This window comes from Monodelphis domestica, chromosome 7 (assembly GCF_027887165.1).
Source record: "Monodelphis domestica isolate mMonDom1 chromosome 7, mMonDom1.pri, whole genome shotgun sequence".
In the NCBI taxonomy this organism is placed as follows: Eukaryota; Metazoa; Chordata; class Mammalia; order Didelphimorphia; family Didelphidae; genus Monodelphis; species Monodelphis domestica.
In genome coordinates, this window is record NC_077233.1 from 165,833,807 (window position 1) to 165,852,448 (window position 18,642).

The 18,642-nt window shown below is 39.1% G+C and overlaps 2 protein-coding genes across 3 annotated transcripts in view; both read right to left on the reverse strand.

Annotated features, from left to right (window-relative positions):
* Positions 1 to 6,313, reverse strand: part of GKAP1 (G kinase anchoring protein 1) — a 66,552-nt gene extending 60,239 nt beyond the window's left edge. For both annotated transcript variants that reach the window (XM_007498915.2, XM_001368463.3), the window contains exon 1: positions 6,178 to 6,313. The gene's annotated coding sequence lies outside the window, so the exon portion shown is untranslated. The remainder of the gene's footprint in view (positions 1 to 6,177) is intronic.
* KIF27 (kinesin family member 27) overlaps positions 1 to 18,642 on the reverse strand; it is a 141,793-nt gene that overhangs the window by 7,050 nt on the left and 116,101 nt on the right. Inside the window, exon 20 of the transcript XR_008913590.1 lies at positions 6,178 to 6,313. The gene's annotated coding sequence lies outside the window, so the exon portion shown is untranslated. The remainder of the gene's footprint in view (positions 1 to 6,177; positions 6,314 to 18,642) is intronic.

The following is an 18,642-nucleotide window of genomic DNA, read 5'->3' on the forward strand; positions in this document are numbered from 1 at the left end:
TTGTTAAATGAACTTGGCACATCCATCAAAATAGTTTTACTTGAAATCAGTCATGGAAAAATGACCTTTTTTTCTGTGGTTGAAGTAGTTGGTAACATCTGTAAAAATATCTCTTCCACGGATTGACAGCCTCAATCAAAAGCATGAGAAAATTCCAAGGTGCTGGCTAAGGAAATTATTGGCTTTATTTGCAAGAATTTTTGTAGCCAATCTGAGCACATGTGGTCATCTTTATGTCATATGCTCCATCACTGTATGTAAATAAGAGACCTGTCAACAGATTTAGCTTAGAATCCAATTCTTTTCCAGATAACAAATCCCTGCAGATGCTTGATACTAAAGTAATATTTGTCAGTGTAAAGAAAAGGTAGGATACTAAATTTTTAACAGAATAACCTAGATTGCCTCCTGCATATTAAAAGTATACTTCTGTTATTCTAATCAAGAGTTAAGAATATTATCAATATAGTTATTCAGATAATTCAGCTCTGAATTGCTTGAAATTTGGTAAGGTTCAGTTCATATATCTGGAGAAAATGAGAGATGAGAGAAGGGGATGTGGAGGTAGGGAACAATAAGAAAGGAGGTCATGGAAGGAAAGGGGGTGGAGGGGAGAATGCCCTGATGAACATGTTAAACTATTCATTTTCCCAGAGTTTCAAAGTTCTTTCCTTTTCCCTATGTTATACTGGATAATTAGGAAAACTACAGAGTTTACTTTAGGTCCCTGAAGAAATACTTTTGTCAAGATTCTTTACTATGCTCAAGCTTTTTAAAAAGTTATAATTTTTTAAAAAGTTATAAAAATTGTTATAAGCACTGCTGATTTAAACAATGTTTGTCTTGTGCAAAATCAATTGAAGATTTGTTACCAAGAATCCTTTATATAAGAACCCACACAATAAATTTCTCTATTAGATCAATGCTAGGAAAAAATCCTTCCAGATGATTTGTATACTCTCTTTTAGCAGAAAATGAGAAAAGAGTGTATACGTTTTCCATATTTTTCTTCTTTACCCAAGCTGCCAAGAAATTACAAGCTAAATTCTTGCTTAACTTTCTGTTAACACTCATTACAAGTACCTGGTAAAAAAACTATTTATATATTCCTTTTAACTAGTTTTTGTTCTTTTAAAAATTGTTCTACTTATATGGTTAGTTTTATAAAGTATACTATTTTTGAGGATAAACAAAATAAAAATTCTAAGTATAGAGGAAATAAAATATTGAAATAGCTGTCCAACATATATTAAACAAAAATTATGTGTGTACACATACATATTCTCTATGAAAGTTCTGATGATGTGAAAAGTTTCTCAAAAAGTTATATATAACACAGAATACATGCTTTGACAAATACACCAACCTAGAAAGGTATTGGTAGACTACATGCCTTTTGTCAAGGGGCCAAGTCAAGTTCAAATAGATTTATTGCCAGAATGTTGGTTATCAGGGGACAAATATTTTGGCTGCAGCAATTCACAAAAAGTCTAAGAAAGTATAGAATAGTTGCAAAATGAATTAAAGAAAAGAACACCAATGTTAGTGAAATAATGAATCTTTTTATCATATAAATATCAGTAATTTTAGTCTAAGAGGTGTCTGCTATAGCAACTCTTGAGTGAATCCTAAACAAGATTAAAAGAGGATTGGGGGAAGGGGACAGCTAGGTGGTGACTCAGTGGATAGAGAACCAGGCCTGGGGTCAGAAGAACCTGGTCCAAGTCTGGCCTCATGCTTCCTAGTTGCTCTTCTGCTTTAGAACCAATGCTTAATATGGATTCTAAGACAGAAGGTAAGATTGAAAAAAAAAGGCAATTGGGAAATATTTCACATAATAAACAAAAATATAAAAGAACTTAATATTCATATAAGTCAATTATGGCAAGGATCCTGATGGATATACTTTAGTGAATCCAATTTCTATTTGAGTTTGACACCACTGTTCTAAAGTGAATAACACTGAGACATTCCCATTTAATACTATCAACTAAATATGAAATTCAAAGAATAGGTCATTTGAGGGGGATGGGGTATTACACCCATGTATTTTATTTTCAAGTTTGAAGTTTTCCTAGAAGCATGTGTACTAAAGATTCTCTGGTTGATAATCTGATGAGGGAAAAAAATCTGCAGTATCTTTTTTCCAAATTAAAATGTGCTTCATATACATTCATTCTACTTTAAGTTTGACAAGTTAGATGACTTGTTTAAATATCACTAAAATTCTTCAAATACTACAAGATATTGCAAAAGAAGTACAAACTGAAGACAATATTTTGATTGCTGATAATATACTACTCCTTAAAATGTTAGAATTATTCATTATTTAAAATGAACGACGGAGCAGCTAGATGGTTATCAAATTGAGCCAGGCCAAGAAATAGGAGGTCCTGGGTTCAAATATGACTTCAGACACTTCCCAGCTGTGTGACCCTGGGCAAATTACTTAACCCCGATTGCATAACCCTTACCACTCTTCTGCCTTAGAACCAATGTTTATTCTAAGACAGAAGTAAGGAGTTTTTTTTTTAATTAAAAAATAAAATAAAATAAACTGAAAATTTCAAAACTCAATTTTAGAGTTTTTGGTCAAAAGCATTTCCCCAGAGTCACTGTTGGAAATAATTTGTTTCTATGGCTTAAACTAAGTGATTCCTTGAAGGCCTAGGAAGAGAGAAAGCCAGGATATGAATGAAGTTATTAGCAAATGAAGAATAAAATCATGGCAGAAGCCATTTAAAAACAGCTTTTTGTGTGTGTGTGGAGTAGGCATGCCCAACTCCACAATTAAATGTTAAATGTAAAACTTTAACTATAGGCTTCTAAAGAAGTCAGATTTTTGGAATGGCTCCAAAAATAGAAGTATCTCCCAAAATTATTTGACAGAGAAAGAAGTAGCTATTGAAAAAACAGCAACAACAAATTTTGCTGAGAAAAGCCAACATTACATCTATTACACTGTGAAAAATTCATGGAATTTTGTGTAGAAGAGAAAAAAAGGTATGCTCTAATTAATTGGAAAGGTTTATAAAAAGCCAGGTATAAAAGTAACAGAATACCCAAGGGAAAAGAAAATGAAATTAAGGGAAAATGGCAGATGGCCTAAATAGCCACTGGAAATTAGATCCATAAATGATGTGGCAACACTGACAACCAAGAAGATGAACACCAATTCAGACAAGAGAGTACATTTATACAGTTCAATAAGGTTCATCTGCTTTACATCTCTCTCTCTTTTTTTAAAACTCTACATCTCTTAAAGGCAGAAGACCCCTTTAAGTGGGGAGTAAGGGAGCAGATAAAATAAATGAAATAGTATTTTAGTTGACAACCTTGTGAGAAAATGGACTTTGATGGAAAATTCAGAAAGGGCAAGCACAGGAAAACATATGTGGTTCAGTATAACACAAAAATAACAAAGAGAAACATTGGGTATTCATTTCATACATGGAACTGTGATAGACACTAGGGATACAAAGACAAAAATATAACAGTCATGGTGTACAAAGGGCTTATTTTCTATTGGGGAGATCCAAGAACAAAAGAAAATTATACCCCAAATGCCTTTCTTTCCTCAAATTAACTACTGTGAGAGAATCAGGAAAGGCTTTATAGATAGCATCTGTGATTTATGTTGGAGAATTCTTTTTTTAAACCCTTACCTTCCATCTTAGAATCAATACTGTGTATTGGTTCTAAGGCAGAAAAGTGGTAATGGCTAGGCAATGGGAGTCAAATGACTTGCCCAGGGTCACACAGCTATAAGTGTCTGAGGCCAAATTTGAACCTAGGACCTCCCGTCTCTAGCCCTGGCTCTCAATCCACTGAGTTACTCTGCTGCCCCCTATGTTGGCGAATTCTGGCAGGTAGAGGTGAAAAATGAGTGCATTCTAGGCATGGGAGTAGCTTGTTTAAATGCAGAGAAGTGATGGGGAAAATGATGAATTCTGGGACTAGATAGTAGCACAGTTAGGTCAGAACACAGAGTACATTAAGAGGAGTAATGTGAGATAAGGCTGATATAAAAGATCAAGTAAGCAGATGGAAAGAACACAAAGAAAAAGATTTAAAAACTGATGATAAAATGTTTAAACAAACAACACACTAGTGATGAATATAAATAGCACAGAAATTTAAATACAGAGGCGAACTAGCATACACATAAGTAACAGTCCTGTATTTTTGGTAGGCACACTACTGAATCTCACTTGATTATTCTATATTAAAGGAAGGCTGTCAATGTCAAAATGGTAGGAAGTTCTTGCCCTTAGCAAATCTTAAATGTCAGCAATTATTTTTTAACTAGCTACTGAGGTAAGCAAGCCATAGAATTAGATTCCTTCTATATATAACTTTTGGGATATTTTAATACATTTTATTAATCATTTATTTTCAAGACTACTGTGACAAAGGGGCTTTGTGAATTTTGAAGTCCTAAGAAAAGAGTTATTATTTAAAGTTTGAAAGATCCAATTGTGGCTCTATGTTGGAGAAAGTCTAGAAGGGTGCATAGTTGCAAAAGAAAGCAAGAAATTTACTCTAGCTGATTTGCAAATAATGAAATTTACATTTCCATCTTTTATTTTTTATGGACAAATTCTTTTCTCTCTACTAAAGCTCTAGCTTGATGCCTTAACATAATGTGAAAGTTACATTAGCTTTTCAAAGGTGAAGCATAAATTAAACATATTAGAAAGACCTGGAAAAGAGTTGCTAGAGAAAAACCACCAAATAATATTTTTTTACACTGTTGTGAAAGGCACTAATTATTCGTTTGTTGTGATTTTTCTTTTACAATCCATTTCTAAAAGAAATAAATCTAAAGCAAAGAGCATTGAACAAAGAAAGAGTTGAGAAAATGTACCTCTCTCTGTGCAGAGAGACAGGAGGCTATAGGTATGGATTATTATACCTACTATAAGAAACAACATATTGGTTAGTTTTACTGAACTGCCTTTCCAACCCCTTTTTATTGTTCTTTGTTGCAAGAGATGGTTCACTGGGGAAAGGAGAAAAGATGATATTTTACTAAATAAAGATGATATTAAAAAATGTTAAGTGTTAAAAAGAAAAAAATTTAGTTAGGACCCTAAAAAATTGAAATTTAAAAAATTATGACAATCAGTATGAAATAAGATCTTAAGGTACTTTTAGATCTTTAAATATGGCTTCTGCTTATTGTCCTGCCTTATTTAATCTTCTCAGTCATAAATACTATAGGAGTTGTTTCCCAAATTCAACATTCTCCTGCTCTAGTGTATTTGTTTTACTGTTTCCCACACCTAGAATTCACTTCCTCATCACCTTTCAAAATCCCTGGTTTCCTTTAAGGCTATGCTCAGATATGACATCTTCTGAGGATTTCTTCATTCCCTAATTTCCTTTATAACAAATTTGTATATATCTCCACCCTGCCCTACTCTCCAATGCAAGCTCTCTAAAGCAAAAACTATTCCTTTGTTTGCCTTTGAATTGATAGGTTAAAAAAAAAAACAACTCGTACCTTAGAATAAATTGGTTCCAAGGAAGAGAATGTTAAGAGCTAAGCAACTGGGGTTATATGACTTACCCAGAATCACACAGCTAGGAAGTGTTTGAGGTCAAATTTGAACTCAGGACTTCCTTTATCTAGGCCTGATACTCTATCCACTGAGCCACTCAGCTGCCCCTGAATTCATTCTTAAGATTTAACACAATCCCTTGTACACAGTAGGAGCTTAATAAAGTTTGGATTTTTGAATTACTATAGTATAAGCAAGTTTTCTTAGATATGAAAAAGTCCAGGGATTGAATAGAAAAGGATACATGGGGGAAAATGAATTTCCTATCAATTTAGGATTAAATGTTTTTATTGACCCAAATCCTATATATATGTGTGTATATATATATGTACATATATATAAATAAATACATATGAGTAATTATTTTATATCTAATTCAGAATACTGTCAAATAATTAAGATACTTTGAGGGACATTTTCTATTCAAAGAATGTAAAAGGTATATGGAAAGCTAAATGGTACATTTTTTTTTATCCAGTTTCTAAAGGTGTCTAAAATTTTAGCAAAAAATTTCCAGAGCTTGCTTCTTCCAGAAGAAAGTCTTTACCTAAGCCATAATTCAATCAACAGTGGGAGGCAAAAACAGCACATCATTAAAAAAAAAAAACTGTACCTCATTCGTGAACAAAAGCCAACTTTTCCACTCCTACGGTGTTAACAGGTGCCCAAAATGTTAATAGCAGGAGGCAAAGCAAGGAAAAACTCTGGCTGGGCTAGACTTAAATCCGGCATATAGGAGAATTCAATACCTGAGGAAAAAGAAACGAGTTAAAAACAACAACAACAACAAAAAAGGTGGGGGACGGTCTCTTCTGGATATTCCCTTCTGCCTTTTGGTTAGCCTAGGGAGTTTCAAAGGATAGTTTGGTGACTCTGGGGGCCGTTCGAAAAAAACAGGCAAGAAAGCGGGGGAAGCACCTGCAGGAAAGAGAGCGGAGCTTCCCAATCCTCCAAGCATCTTCAGGCCAGCGAAGCTAGAGACAGGACCAGCCATAGGGCAGCAACCCAAAGAAGGGGGACACACGGGACAACCCAAGGAGGAAGGGGGGACCCCACAGGCAACAACCCAGGAAAGAGGGGCACATAGGACAACGAGAGGAGAAGGGGCTCAAAGGGCAACAATCTGGAAGGGAGTGGGGTCACCAGGCAACAATCCCGGAACTGGTTGGGGGGCAAAGGAAAACGACCCAGAAAGGGGAGGGAGGCTCACTAAGCAATAATTCAGGAAGGGGGATAATAAGGCAACAACCTGGGGGAGGGCGCGACAATCTGACTCGTAGTAGTGGGTCTGGCGTTAGAGAATGGAGATAAACGAAAAAGAACATCCCCTTTCCTTCTCCTCCCCCCAGTGACCCCAGGTCAGGAGCCTTAACTGACCGACCCCCTCCTCCCAGAGCTTCTAGTATGGGAATAGAAGAATGAAGGTAAAGGGGCCAGACAAGGGCTGGGGATAGCCGTTCTTTCTCGAGGCCTGGGCCAACTGGCCAGCCACCTCCCCATCCCCTCGGGCGAGCTCGGGCCTCGCCCCCGCCCCCGAGTGCTGCCCCGAGCGCCCTTCACCCCAGGCCGAGGGTAGGGCTGCGGGGCCTGAGGAGAGGCGGGTCTCTACCAGAACACAGACTCAGGCCGAATCGCTCCTCGCACTCACCACCTTCCCCTCCGCGGCTTTCCCACCCCGGTCCGTCCTTCTCTTCCTGGGCTAGCTGGCCGCGGCGGCGGCTCCTCCGGGCCGACCGCACTGGGCGTTGAGTCTCTGGCTTCTCGGTCAACTGGGAGGGGAAGGGGGCGGGGGCGCGGGGGAGATGGGAGAGCGCGCGGAGCCCGGCGGCGGCGGCGGCGGCGCCGCGAGACGGTCCGAAGTCGGGAGGAAGGGGGGAGGGGAGCGTGCCACTGGCTGCGGGGCTGGGGGCGCCTCTCGGCACTGTCCGGCACGCGCAGTCACTCACCCCTGTCTCGCTCCGCGGCGTCTTTCGCAGGGCCGCGGAGGGGTGAAAGGGATAGTATATAACGGGTCCCAGGCGCCGTGAAGAGGCCGAGCTGAAGGGGCGGGGGGGCGAAGGGGGGACGAAGGGGGGAAATTGGCGGGGGGAGGCACAGAAAAGCCCGGTGCGGGTCGAGGTGAGCGAAATTTCACGTGGCGGGAAGGGAGAGAACGGCTAGTTCGCCGGCGGCGGAGCAGTCCCTAGATCCGTGCTGGATGGACTGGTGGGGAGTGAAGGGCGGAGCGGAGGGGAGGGGCCTCGCGCGCCTCGGCGGTCCGTTTCGGGGTTTGTTTATTTTCTCGGTTGGTTGCGGCGGTGGCGCGTGGGCAGAGGTTCTCAAGTGACGTGAGCAGCTGGAGTTGGGGGAGAAAACCAGAACCACCTGCTGGAGAAGGGGAGCTACGGGGGCCGGGCAGGGTCGAAATAGCTCATATAGTGTCGCCACTAGTTTCGGGGTTGTGGGGAAGTGAGTCCCCCAGAGGTGGGGCCCGAGAGGTCGATATATAAAAGATTAAGTCTACCCCCGACCAATGAGCATTTGATACTAGCGTCTTTGAACTGAGCTAGATTTGCTTTGTATTAGCTAGGAAATCAACCAGCCTTTGCCTGTTGACTTGTGGAATAGCCTGTCGATTGTTCAGGGTATGATGCTAGAGGTGCCGCATAGCAGGGACCTATGAACCCTAGAAACTCTGCCCAGTGTTCTGGGAGCCAAGTATCTGGTATCTTTAGAAGATCCAGTTAGCGTAGGATTATTAAATAAGTAACGATTTGAGTATATGTAAAAGTTACAGCTTTTCCCAAGATTGATAGTTCTGAATTTTTTTTTCATCGGCATTACAAATTCCACAAAAGCTAGCTTTAAGTTGAATGTTACTCAGGTAGCCTGACGTTACCTACAGCGAGCCTTCAAATTTTACCTCTTGTGGCGAAGTGTATAGATTGGGTTCAAATTTGGCCATGGATATTTATGAGCAGTATGATCCCGGGCAAGCCACTTACCCAGCTGACTACCTCAGATAAATTAGTACCTACCTTGCACTGTTATTGTAAGGATCAACTGAGATTTTTTTTTAAGTCTCAGCACAGTGCCTGGCACATAATAGGAAGTATATAAATGCTTATTCCCGAATTCTTTCCCCTTCCTCATAGATCCAGTATCTCCAATTTACTCCGTACTGTCTCAGCTATTTTGATTTTTGAAATCGTGCATAATGAAGTTAGAAGCAGTGGAAGGGTATACCTTGATCTAAGGTCCGGTTTCTTCTTTAAAACAAGCTCAAATTCAACACGTCTAAAATTGAAGTCATCAGTTTCTTTTTACTTCCTGTTTCTGCTGACAGTATCACCATTTCCTTAGGATATTTTACTTTTTCTTCTTTCAACCATTTTATCTACCAGTTGTCAAGTTCTGTCTCATAACTTTACTATATCGCTTGCTTTTGTAGAGAGGAAAGAATTAGTTCTTGATATGAGCCCAGAAAGTTTGGAACAGAAAGACAGGATGTGTTAAGGTGTTAACCCAATTGCAAAAAGAAAAAAAAATCTCATTCTTTTGCAAAGTTTGAATATATTTTTCTGATTAAATTGAATGGAATATGTAGCATTGGTAGGCTGAAGACTGGCTCTGCTTCAGTGGCTTTTAAAAAGCTGCTAGTCTCACCAGTCCAGAGTTAAGCCATACCAAGGGAACCTATCAGAGGGACTTGCTACCCTACAATCCCAGAGAGGAACTGCCTTGGCCTACTTGTATTCCCTAATGTGTGCTAAGTCGTGCCAATTGTTAACATTGACTGTGTGTATTCCTTGGAGGATACATCTCAAATTTATGGGGAGTACTGATGTTTTGTAGCTACCCTTCTTACTAGACTGTACATGCTCTTGACTTTAAGCTAAATTAATCTACTAGACTCTAGTCTAGGGGTCCCCAAACTGCGGCCCATGGGCCACATGCAGCCCCTTGAGGCCATGTATCTGGCCCCCACCACATCTCCAGAAGGGGCACCTCTTTCATTGGTGGTCAATGAGAAGAGCACTGTATGTGGCAGCGCTGCAAACCATGGCATCGCTCACGTACAATACTACTTCTGGTGACATAATCCTTTGTGCAGTGCCTTGTTCTGAGAGTAACTGAACAAGAATGAGGTGCCCCACAAAGGATCATGTGGCTGCACAATGGAAGATATCAGCATGGTGAGTGGGGGGGTCTGGGGGAGGGGATTCCGCACTGTGTATACTGCTGCCCCATACAGTAGTGGCAGTGATGGGGCTGTGCAAGGTGTGACAGGCCCATCACAGCCAGCGCTGCAGCCTCTGCTATCCCAGACAGTGGTTTACAGATTTGTTCATGGTTTTGTTTTGTTTTTTATAATCCGGCCCTCCAACAGTCTGAGGGACAGTGTAAAAAGTTTGGGAACCCCTGAAAAGGTAAGCTCAGTGAATGAGGGCTTTTGAACTATAGTTTTAGGAGTGCAGACCCAGAGGATACCTTAGAATCCTGGAGATAGTCATCCCTCAGGTTCCCAAACTGCAAATGTTAAAGTTGCACTGGGCAGAGTTTCTAGGGTTCCTAGGTCCCTGCTATGCGGCACACCCATCATTCCCTGAAGAATTGGCAGTGCTAAATTAGGGAGGTGGTCCAAAGGAGGCTTCATGGAGAAAATGGTATCTCAGCTGAATTTTGAAGGCAACAAGGGATTCTGAGAGGCAGAAATGAGGGACTACACTCTGGGCAAGGACAGTCAGTATACAGGCACAAACATGGGACATGGAGTTTCATATGTGAGAAATAGCAAGGTGGTCACTTTGGACCACAAAACACAAAGAGAATAATGTAGAATTAGGCTGGAAATGTAGGTTGGAGCCAGGTTATGAAGGGCTTTAATGCTACAGGAGTTTGTATTTGAACCTGGAGGTAATAGGGAGCCATTATAGATTAAATAAGGGAGCACACACACATGGTCAGACCTGGACTTTAGGAGAATTCTCTTTGGCAGCTGGGTGGAGAGTGGAGAGTAGCCTAGATGCACAAGACCAATTGGGATGCTCTTGCAGTAGCCTAGGGAAGAGGTAATGGGTGGTGTCTGGAGAGTGGAGACAAATGACACTTAACTACTGATTGAATATGTGGGGGAAAGGAGATAGTTAAAATAGTAGCGAATTTTGAGATGGCAAACCTGGGTGATTGGTGGTTGGAAGGATAGTTGTGCTCTCTACAGATGTAGGGAAGTTTGGAAGAGAGGTGATTTTAGAAGAAAATATAATGGATTCAGTCATGGACATTCAGTTTTGGACAGGTTACATCTGAACTATCTAGGACAAGCAGCTGGAAATGTCCAAAACCCACTGAGGTAGGATTAGAGGTCAGCAAAGAAATAGGGTCAGACATAAAGATCCTGGAGTCATCTACATAAATATAAACCCATTTCCCTCAATTCTGACAATCTAATATATATATATATATATATATATATATATATATATATCTGATTACATTTCTCTACCTTTTAACATGTTATATAAATGCTAGTTACTATCATCATTACTTTTATCCTGACATTTTTTTTGGCCTCATACCAGGAACAAACCTGCCAGTTTTCAGGTCAAAATACTCCCCATTGCTTCAGGGTCTTGCATAGGTTCATCTTAATGAAGCTGTCCCTGATCTAGCTAGAAGTGATCCCTCCTCAAAACTTTCGTGCCTAGTCTAATGACCTCAACTATTTGTTGTTCAGACATGTACAACTCTTCGTGATACCACAGCTTGGCAAAGATACTGGAGTGGTTTGCCATTTCCTTCTCCAATTTCATTCAGGCTGAGCTTAAGTGACTTGCCCAGGGTCACAGAGCTATTAAGTGTCTGAGGCCATATTTGAACTCTAGTCTCTGACTCATGACCCAGTTGCCCCCAACTTCTCCTATACTCTTGAATATTATAATTTGTATTATAGTTATTTGTGTACATCTTCAATCTCCCTCCCCCAGGACTATAAGATACTGCAGTTCAGGAAATACATTTTTAAATCTTTTTTGAAATGATTGCCAATGCCTAGCAATACTAGGCAATTAATGTTTGTTGGATTGGAAGTTGAAATATTTCCACACTTCATTACCCTGTCTCATTCATCTCTATAATCTGAGAGAAAAATTGAGACAAAACTTTATTTTTGGTGCCCTCTAACTCCCTGCTTCCCAATATCCAAGGATTTCATGGTACCAAAACGTTCTTATTGTCTTTGATAGTTTCCCACGTTGCCCATTTTTCTTAACTGACTTTTACTTCTTCTCCAACTTTTCCCAGCCATTGTCTTGTCCATTCAGGGTGTTTTTAGGGAATTGGAAATAATCTGATAAGTAAATTTCATAAGTAATAATGACATATTGTGTTATGCTTCCCTCATAATGAAGCAATTGCAACTGGGGCTTTTGATGTTTCAAATATCTGAGGCAGGAATTTCAGGAACCTCTTGAGCCTAATGGGTAGAGGGGCTACAACCTTTCCCTAGATATACTATTATGTGATGGAAAAAAAATACAAATATCTAGGTAAGATAGAACAAAAAATATGTTAGAAGAGACAGACTTTGGTGTGAGATTAATTTAGCTCATTCATAAGTGCCTGGCACTTAGCAAGTGCTATAATGTTATAAATGTTGGCTATAATCAACATCATCATCATTATTAAACATAGATTTTGGGAACTAGTAAAAAGACTGAAATGAAGCATTAGACTTGTACTTCCAAGATTTTCAGGAAGCCATAAATCAATTTAATGGAAATCTATATTAAACATTTAAGTTTTAAGAAAAACCATTGTTTTAAGAAGTAATTATTCTTTATTAGTGTTTTTAGTTCAAGAAACTGATTCATGTCCTACGTATTTCAAAAGCTTTTCAGAGTTGTAGACCAAACGCTTTGTTTTACTTTTTAAGTTTTACACTAGTTATTTTCAAATATATTCCAGAAATCCATTTCTTTATTCAAAAAAAGATTTTAAACAGAAACAAAGAAAAGCAGTTCATCAAAACCAACTAATACTTCAGACATATTTGACAAGATGTACAATTATCCACACCCTGTTTTACAAATGAAAAAACTTATGTAAATTTTAAAGTACAAGGCAACTCCAAAATTTCTATTCATTTTCTGTTCTAAACTCATTCCTGACTGCTGCTAAAATATTCATACTTATAACGCTTACCTACTATTTCTAGTTCTTGCCTCTTCTCAGCAGGCACACACATTTTATATAATTATACTATTAATTTGGACTATAAAGAAGCTGTTTTTGAATTACAAATTTAATTGGGAAAGGAGGCAGAGTTTGGGTCTTCCTTTCTCACCCAGGCTGGAAGAACTACAGTTGCCACTGGTGAGCAGCATGAAAGCCTTGACCTTCCATGTCCAACTTACACTGGTGCCCCATTCCCTTCTCCCAAAGGACTTAGTGTAGACTCCTCCATCCACTTTAGCCCTCCACCAATCAGTCTTTGCCTTTACTACCACCATGCCAGGCTTGAATTTTCCTTGTTTCTTTACTTTTAAGTACTTAGAAAAACTTTTTTCTTAAATGCTTAATGTAACTGAAATTGGCTAACAAAAGTGTTCCCCGAGTCCTGAATAAATAAGAATGGGGGCTGAATAATTAATATTTCTATCATTTGTCTGTGAAGGATGCTTCTGAAGTAGTTGAAGCTGCTTGAAAAGTTTCTTTTTGTTCAGTATTTTAAACATTTGTCCAGAAATATTTGTTGTGGTAATAATTTATACTACTTCTGAAGAGTTTGCTTATAAACAAGATAAACTTCAGCTCAACTCTAGATAGGCAAAAGAATAGGGACTGCATCTGGATAATGGTACTGTGAACTCCTCCGTGAAAAAGTTTCTACCTGTGTTATTCTCAAACTGTCAAGGCACTTTAATTTAGCTTTACTATGTCATCATTCTTGAAAATCAATCTTTAGTTGATTTGTGTAGAGCAACTCTCTTGACTTGGTAGTAAACACTAAATAATATTAACCCCATTATTACAAACAAAAATTGAGGCATGGTGGATTTCCCTCTATATATTTTTCAGTTAAAGGTAACATTTTAGAGATCTGGGAATCGAATCTAGAAATGATAATAGCTTATATTTATATACTATTTTAGAGTTTATAATGTGCTTTTCTCTTAATCTTTTGAATGACCAGCAAAAAAAAGTGAAAATTAAATTCACGCCACTGTTATATTGAATTTCTTCACACAAGAGTTCATGTATAGATACAACTTAAGTGTCTTTACAGAGGATTTCTTTTCAGTGAGTATTTATTAAGTGCCTACTATGTACCATTCTCCATGCTAGGCACAGAGAGATAAAAAGGCAAAAAACTCAAACATTTCCAATAGTAGCTTTAGGGAAGTACTTTGGATCAAACAACTCTAAATTTCAATTGTGGAATTTATGGTGGTGGTTTTGTTTTTGTTTTTTAAACCTTTACCTTCCATCTTGGAATCAATACTGTGTATTGGTTCCAAGGCAGAAGAGTGGTAAGGGCTAGGCAATGGGGGTTAAGTGACTTGCCCAAGGTCACACAGCTAGGAAGTATCTGAGGCCAGGTTTGAAACTAGGACCTCCCATCTCTAGGCCCAGCTCTCAATCCACTGAGCTACCCAGCTGCCCCTAGGGTTTTTTGAATAATGAATAATTCTAACATTTTAACAGTTAGCACATTGACAGCAATCAAGCATTATTTTCAGTTTATAATTCTTGGAGTACCTGTAATAATTATAAAGTCTTATCAATTTTAGATTACTGAATGCAAATGAAGCATATTTTACATTAGAAGCAAGTTTAGATATTTTTTACATTATAAATTCTTTCTCTCTGTAGATCATTAAACCAGGAATTGTTATTATATATGCTTCTAAGAAAACTGAAATCTAGAAAATATAGTACAGATACTGCTTCTAATTATTATTCCTTGAATTTCATACATATATTTCAATACTATTTAAAGGGTTGTTTTTATGAATTGCTGTGACCAAAAATTTTGTCACCTGATGATGAACCCATCTGAACGGCACTCAGTTCACTAATGTTTTTTGATCTTAGTATACAATTTGCCAAAGCATGAATTCTGATGGTACATAATCTTTTGAGGAACTATTTTTGCATTATTATCTTTAACAGAAAGTATGTATGTACACATAGATAATTTCTGTTCAATATCTTTTTCTTCTTTTTTTTTACACCCTTACTTTCCTTCTTAAAAATGGATATTAAGCATTGGTTCCAAGGCAGAAGAACTATAAGGGCTAGGCAATGGGGGTTAAGTGACTTTCCCAGGATTACACAGGATGTGCTGATGCCAGAGATCTCTATTCTCCAGTCCTACCTCTCTATCTACTGAGCCACCTTTGCTGCCCTTGCTTTATAAAACAAGATAAATTTTAAAAGAACAATATTAGTTAAAAATAGTAAAAGGTAGTTGTTAGCTGGTATGTGGGATGTTTGCATTCTATTATGGGTAACACATACAAATAAGTACAGAAGAATATAAAATACTGGGGTGGAGATGAAGAGATACCTCCAGCAACTGAAACAATCAGCAAAGTTCTCATGAAGGAGTTGGCACTTGAGCTAAATCTAGATAGGGATTCTAAGATACAGAGGTGAATAAGGAATGTATCTCAGACAGAAAACAAACTGCAGAAGTGTGGAGATGAGGGGATAGCTGGGTCGCTCAGTGGATTGAAAGCCAGGCCCAGAGCTGAGAGGTTCTGTGTTCAAATGTGACCTCAGACATTCCCTGGCTGTGTGACTCTGGGCAAGTCACTTAACCCCCATTGCCTAGCTCTTACTGTTCTGCTTTGGAATCAATTGATTCCAAGGTGGAAGGTGAAGGTTTAAAAAAAATGTGGAGATGAGATAGAATATCATGTATGGAAGCTTGAAAGTAAACCAGAACACACTGTGGGGAAAGAAATGTGCAATAGGCCTGGACAGGTAGGCTGGAGCAAACTTATTGAAGGGCTTTAAATTCCAATCAGAGGATTTTCTATTTTATCCAAAAGAGGCAGCCCATGGAGCTTTCTGAGCAGTGGAGTAATGTGGACAGACCTATGCTTTAAGAATTTGATTCAGTAGCTAGGTGGAGGATAGAGAGGCAGAGAGACTAATTAGGACATTATTAGAATATCCTCTATAACAGTGATGGTGAACCATTTAGAGACCACGTGCCATGCCCCTTCCATCCATGAGTGCTGGGCATGCAACACCCCCCCCTTCCCCACACAGGGGAGGCAGAAAGTGCTCCCATTGGGCTGCTGGATGAAGGGCCAGTGGCCAGAGCCCTTGTTCCTCTCCAGCTCTGCTGCCTGTGAGCCACCCACCTTACCCCCTATGCACTCCCATTGGGCAGAGGGGTATGGATGTGAAAAAATGTCAGGCACAATAGAGAGGGAGAGCTCCGCCCGAGTCGCTCTGCCTTTCTAGGAAGGAACTGGAGGGGGGGGGGGGGTGTTCACCAGCATACCCACAGAGCTCTCTACATGCCATAGGTTCGCCATTACTGCTCAATAGGAAGGGAGGCCTTGACTTAACTGTCAATTAAAGGAGGCCCTGCTACAGACTGAAGAGCAACTAGATGGTTCAGAGCACCAGTTTTAAAACACTTCCATCTGGGATGGCCCATATAAGACAGACATTAATCACCACTCTGCCCAGTAGGCAAAGATTGATTAGATGTGATTTTAGTGCTGTGGGGAAATTGTTTATGTAGCTTGTGTGAGTGTTATCCTAAACAAAGTCCATTTTAAAAATCAGTTTAAATTTTTAAAAAGGGTAAACACCTAACCTGTGCCTCTGAGCACTGTGCTATATAAGCTCCACAGGGAAGGAAAAGTTTAGGAATTATTCCTCTTGGAGCTTGAAGCTTAGTAGGGGAAGAGATGTTATGGAAAGAGTTTGCTAGTTAAGTGGTATAGAGGATAGAACACTGGATTTGGAATCAGGAAAACTGAGTTCAAATCCTACTTCAAACCATTAGCTTTGTGATCCTAAGCACAGCCACTTAACCTCTCTGTCTCAATTTCCTCCTCTGTAAAATGGGGATAATACGTTGTTATGAGGAACAAATGAAATAGGTTTAAAGAGATTTGCAAATCTTAAAAGCTATTATAGTTTTCATAGCTCTTTGTATGTACACAAGAAGTGACTAGGCACATGCCACAGGTCTATAAAATCCACATAAATTTTGACATAGGCAAACTCCCACAATTGTTTGAGCATACTCAGAACACAGTATCAGTTTTGAGATGAACTACACTACATTGCTGTCAATATTTCTATCAGTCTTATGTCACATGGGAAAACTTTTACCTTCTGATGGAGCCATAAGACACTATAGGCCTACTGAGGAAAGTAATAATAAAAGGCATGTCTGTACTTCTGCTCTGAGATTTTTGGAAAGGCCAATTTCTAGCAAAATCCAGCTAACATGCTTTACTATTATATTTATTAATAATTTTATACCAAAGGCTGACTTCTATGCTTTTTTATGATACAGAGATAGAGGAGGGAAACAAGCATTTCTTAAGAGCCTTTTTTGTGCCAGGAACTATGCTAAGTTCTTTATAAATATTATCTCATTTGGTAGAGAAGTTCTAATGAGCATCAGTGGAGAGAATGTCCATATCATCATAATCTTTCTACAATTTCCTTTTGATCCCACCCTTTCCCATCTTCTCCAGTAGACTGACTCCTCTATCATCTTCTCTTCCCTATCTTGTTTTTCCCTATGTACTGATTATATCCCTGCTGCCTACAAAGCATATCTCCCTCATTCTTAAAAAAAAAAAAAAAACCCTCATTTGATCATACTTCCTGACTATATTCCATCCATATTTTTTCCTTTTTGGCTAAACTCTTTGAGATAAAAAAACAAAACAAAACCCTTTGCTTCCATGTACTCTGCTCACTGGAGTCTAAATCTTCAGTCTAACTTCCAACCTCATCAGTTGATCAAAACTGTTCTGAAATTACCAATGATCTCTTACTTGACAAATCTTTCATTATTATTTTTTTTACTTTTTCCCATGGTTCCATGATTCATGTTGTTTCCCTCCCCCCTCCTGGAGTTGAAAAGCAATTCTACTGGGTTATACATATATTTTACTTTCCAGATCTGCATCCTTCATGGCATCGGCAGCTTTTAATCCTATCAGTCACTCTGCGCCTGGCTAGTCTCTCCTCTTTTGTTTTTAAACATTTACCTTCCATCTTAGAATCAATACTGTGTATTGCTTCCAAGGCAGAAGAGCAGTAAGGGCTAGGCAATTGGGGTTAAGTGACTTGCCCAAGGTCACATAGCTAGGAAGTGTCTGAGGCCAGATTTGAACCTAGAATCTCCCATCTCTAGGCCCTGCTCTCAATCTACAGGGCCACCTGGCTGCCCCACTCCTTTGTTTTTGTTTTTGTTTGGGTGGGGTGGGGTGGTGACATTGCTTTCTTCTTCTCCAACTACCTGTGTCATTATTCCTTCCCATTCTGCTTTCCTGGATCCTAAAATTCTCTCTTCCTTTCTCTTCTCTCTTTTTCTGCTTTTTCCTCTCCTCCTTACCTGCCCCTTAAGTGATCTCATTAACTCCCATGGATTCAATTGTTGTCTTTATGCGATGATTTTCAGAGCAATATACCCAGCTCTAATTTATCACTTGACTTCATCTCACATTACCAATTGCTTTGGACATTTTGAACTTGAAAGGGGATCCCTTGGCATCTCAATTTTACATTTCCAAAAGAAAAGTCCATTTTCTTTCCTCTCAAGCTCTCCATTCTCGCTCACCAGTCTGAGGCTAAATGTTGTTTATACCTTCCCTCTCTCCTATTCATCCCCTTCTTTTCCACTCCACAGTCACCATTCAGGTGCAGTCCCTCATTACTCATACCTGATCTATTTCAGTGACCTGCCAATTGGTTTCCCTGCTATAATTTCCTCCCATTCTCATACATTCTCTACTCCAGATCTTCATAAAGCATAAATCTGTCCATGTTATCCCTGGCCTATCAGCTGGTAAGCTCTAGTGGTTCCTTATTAATTCTAAGATCATACATA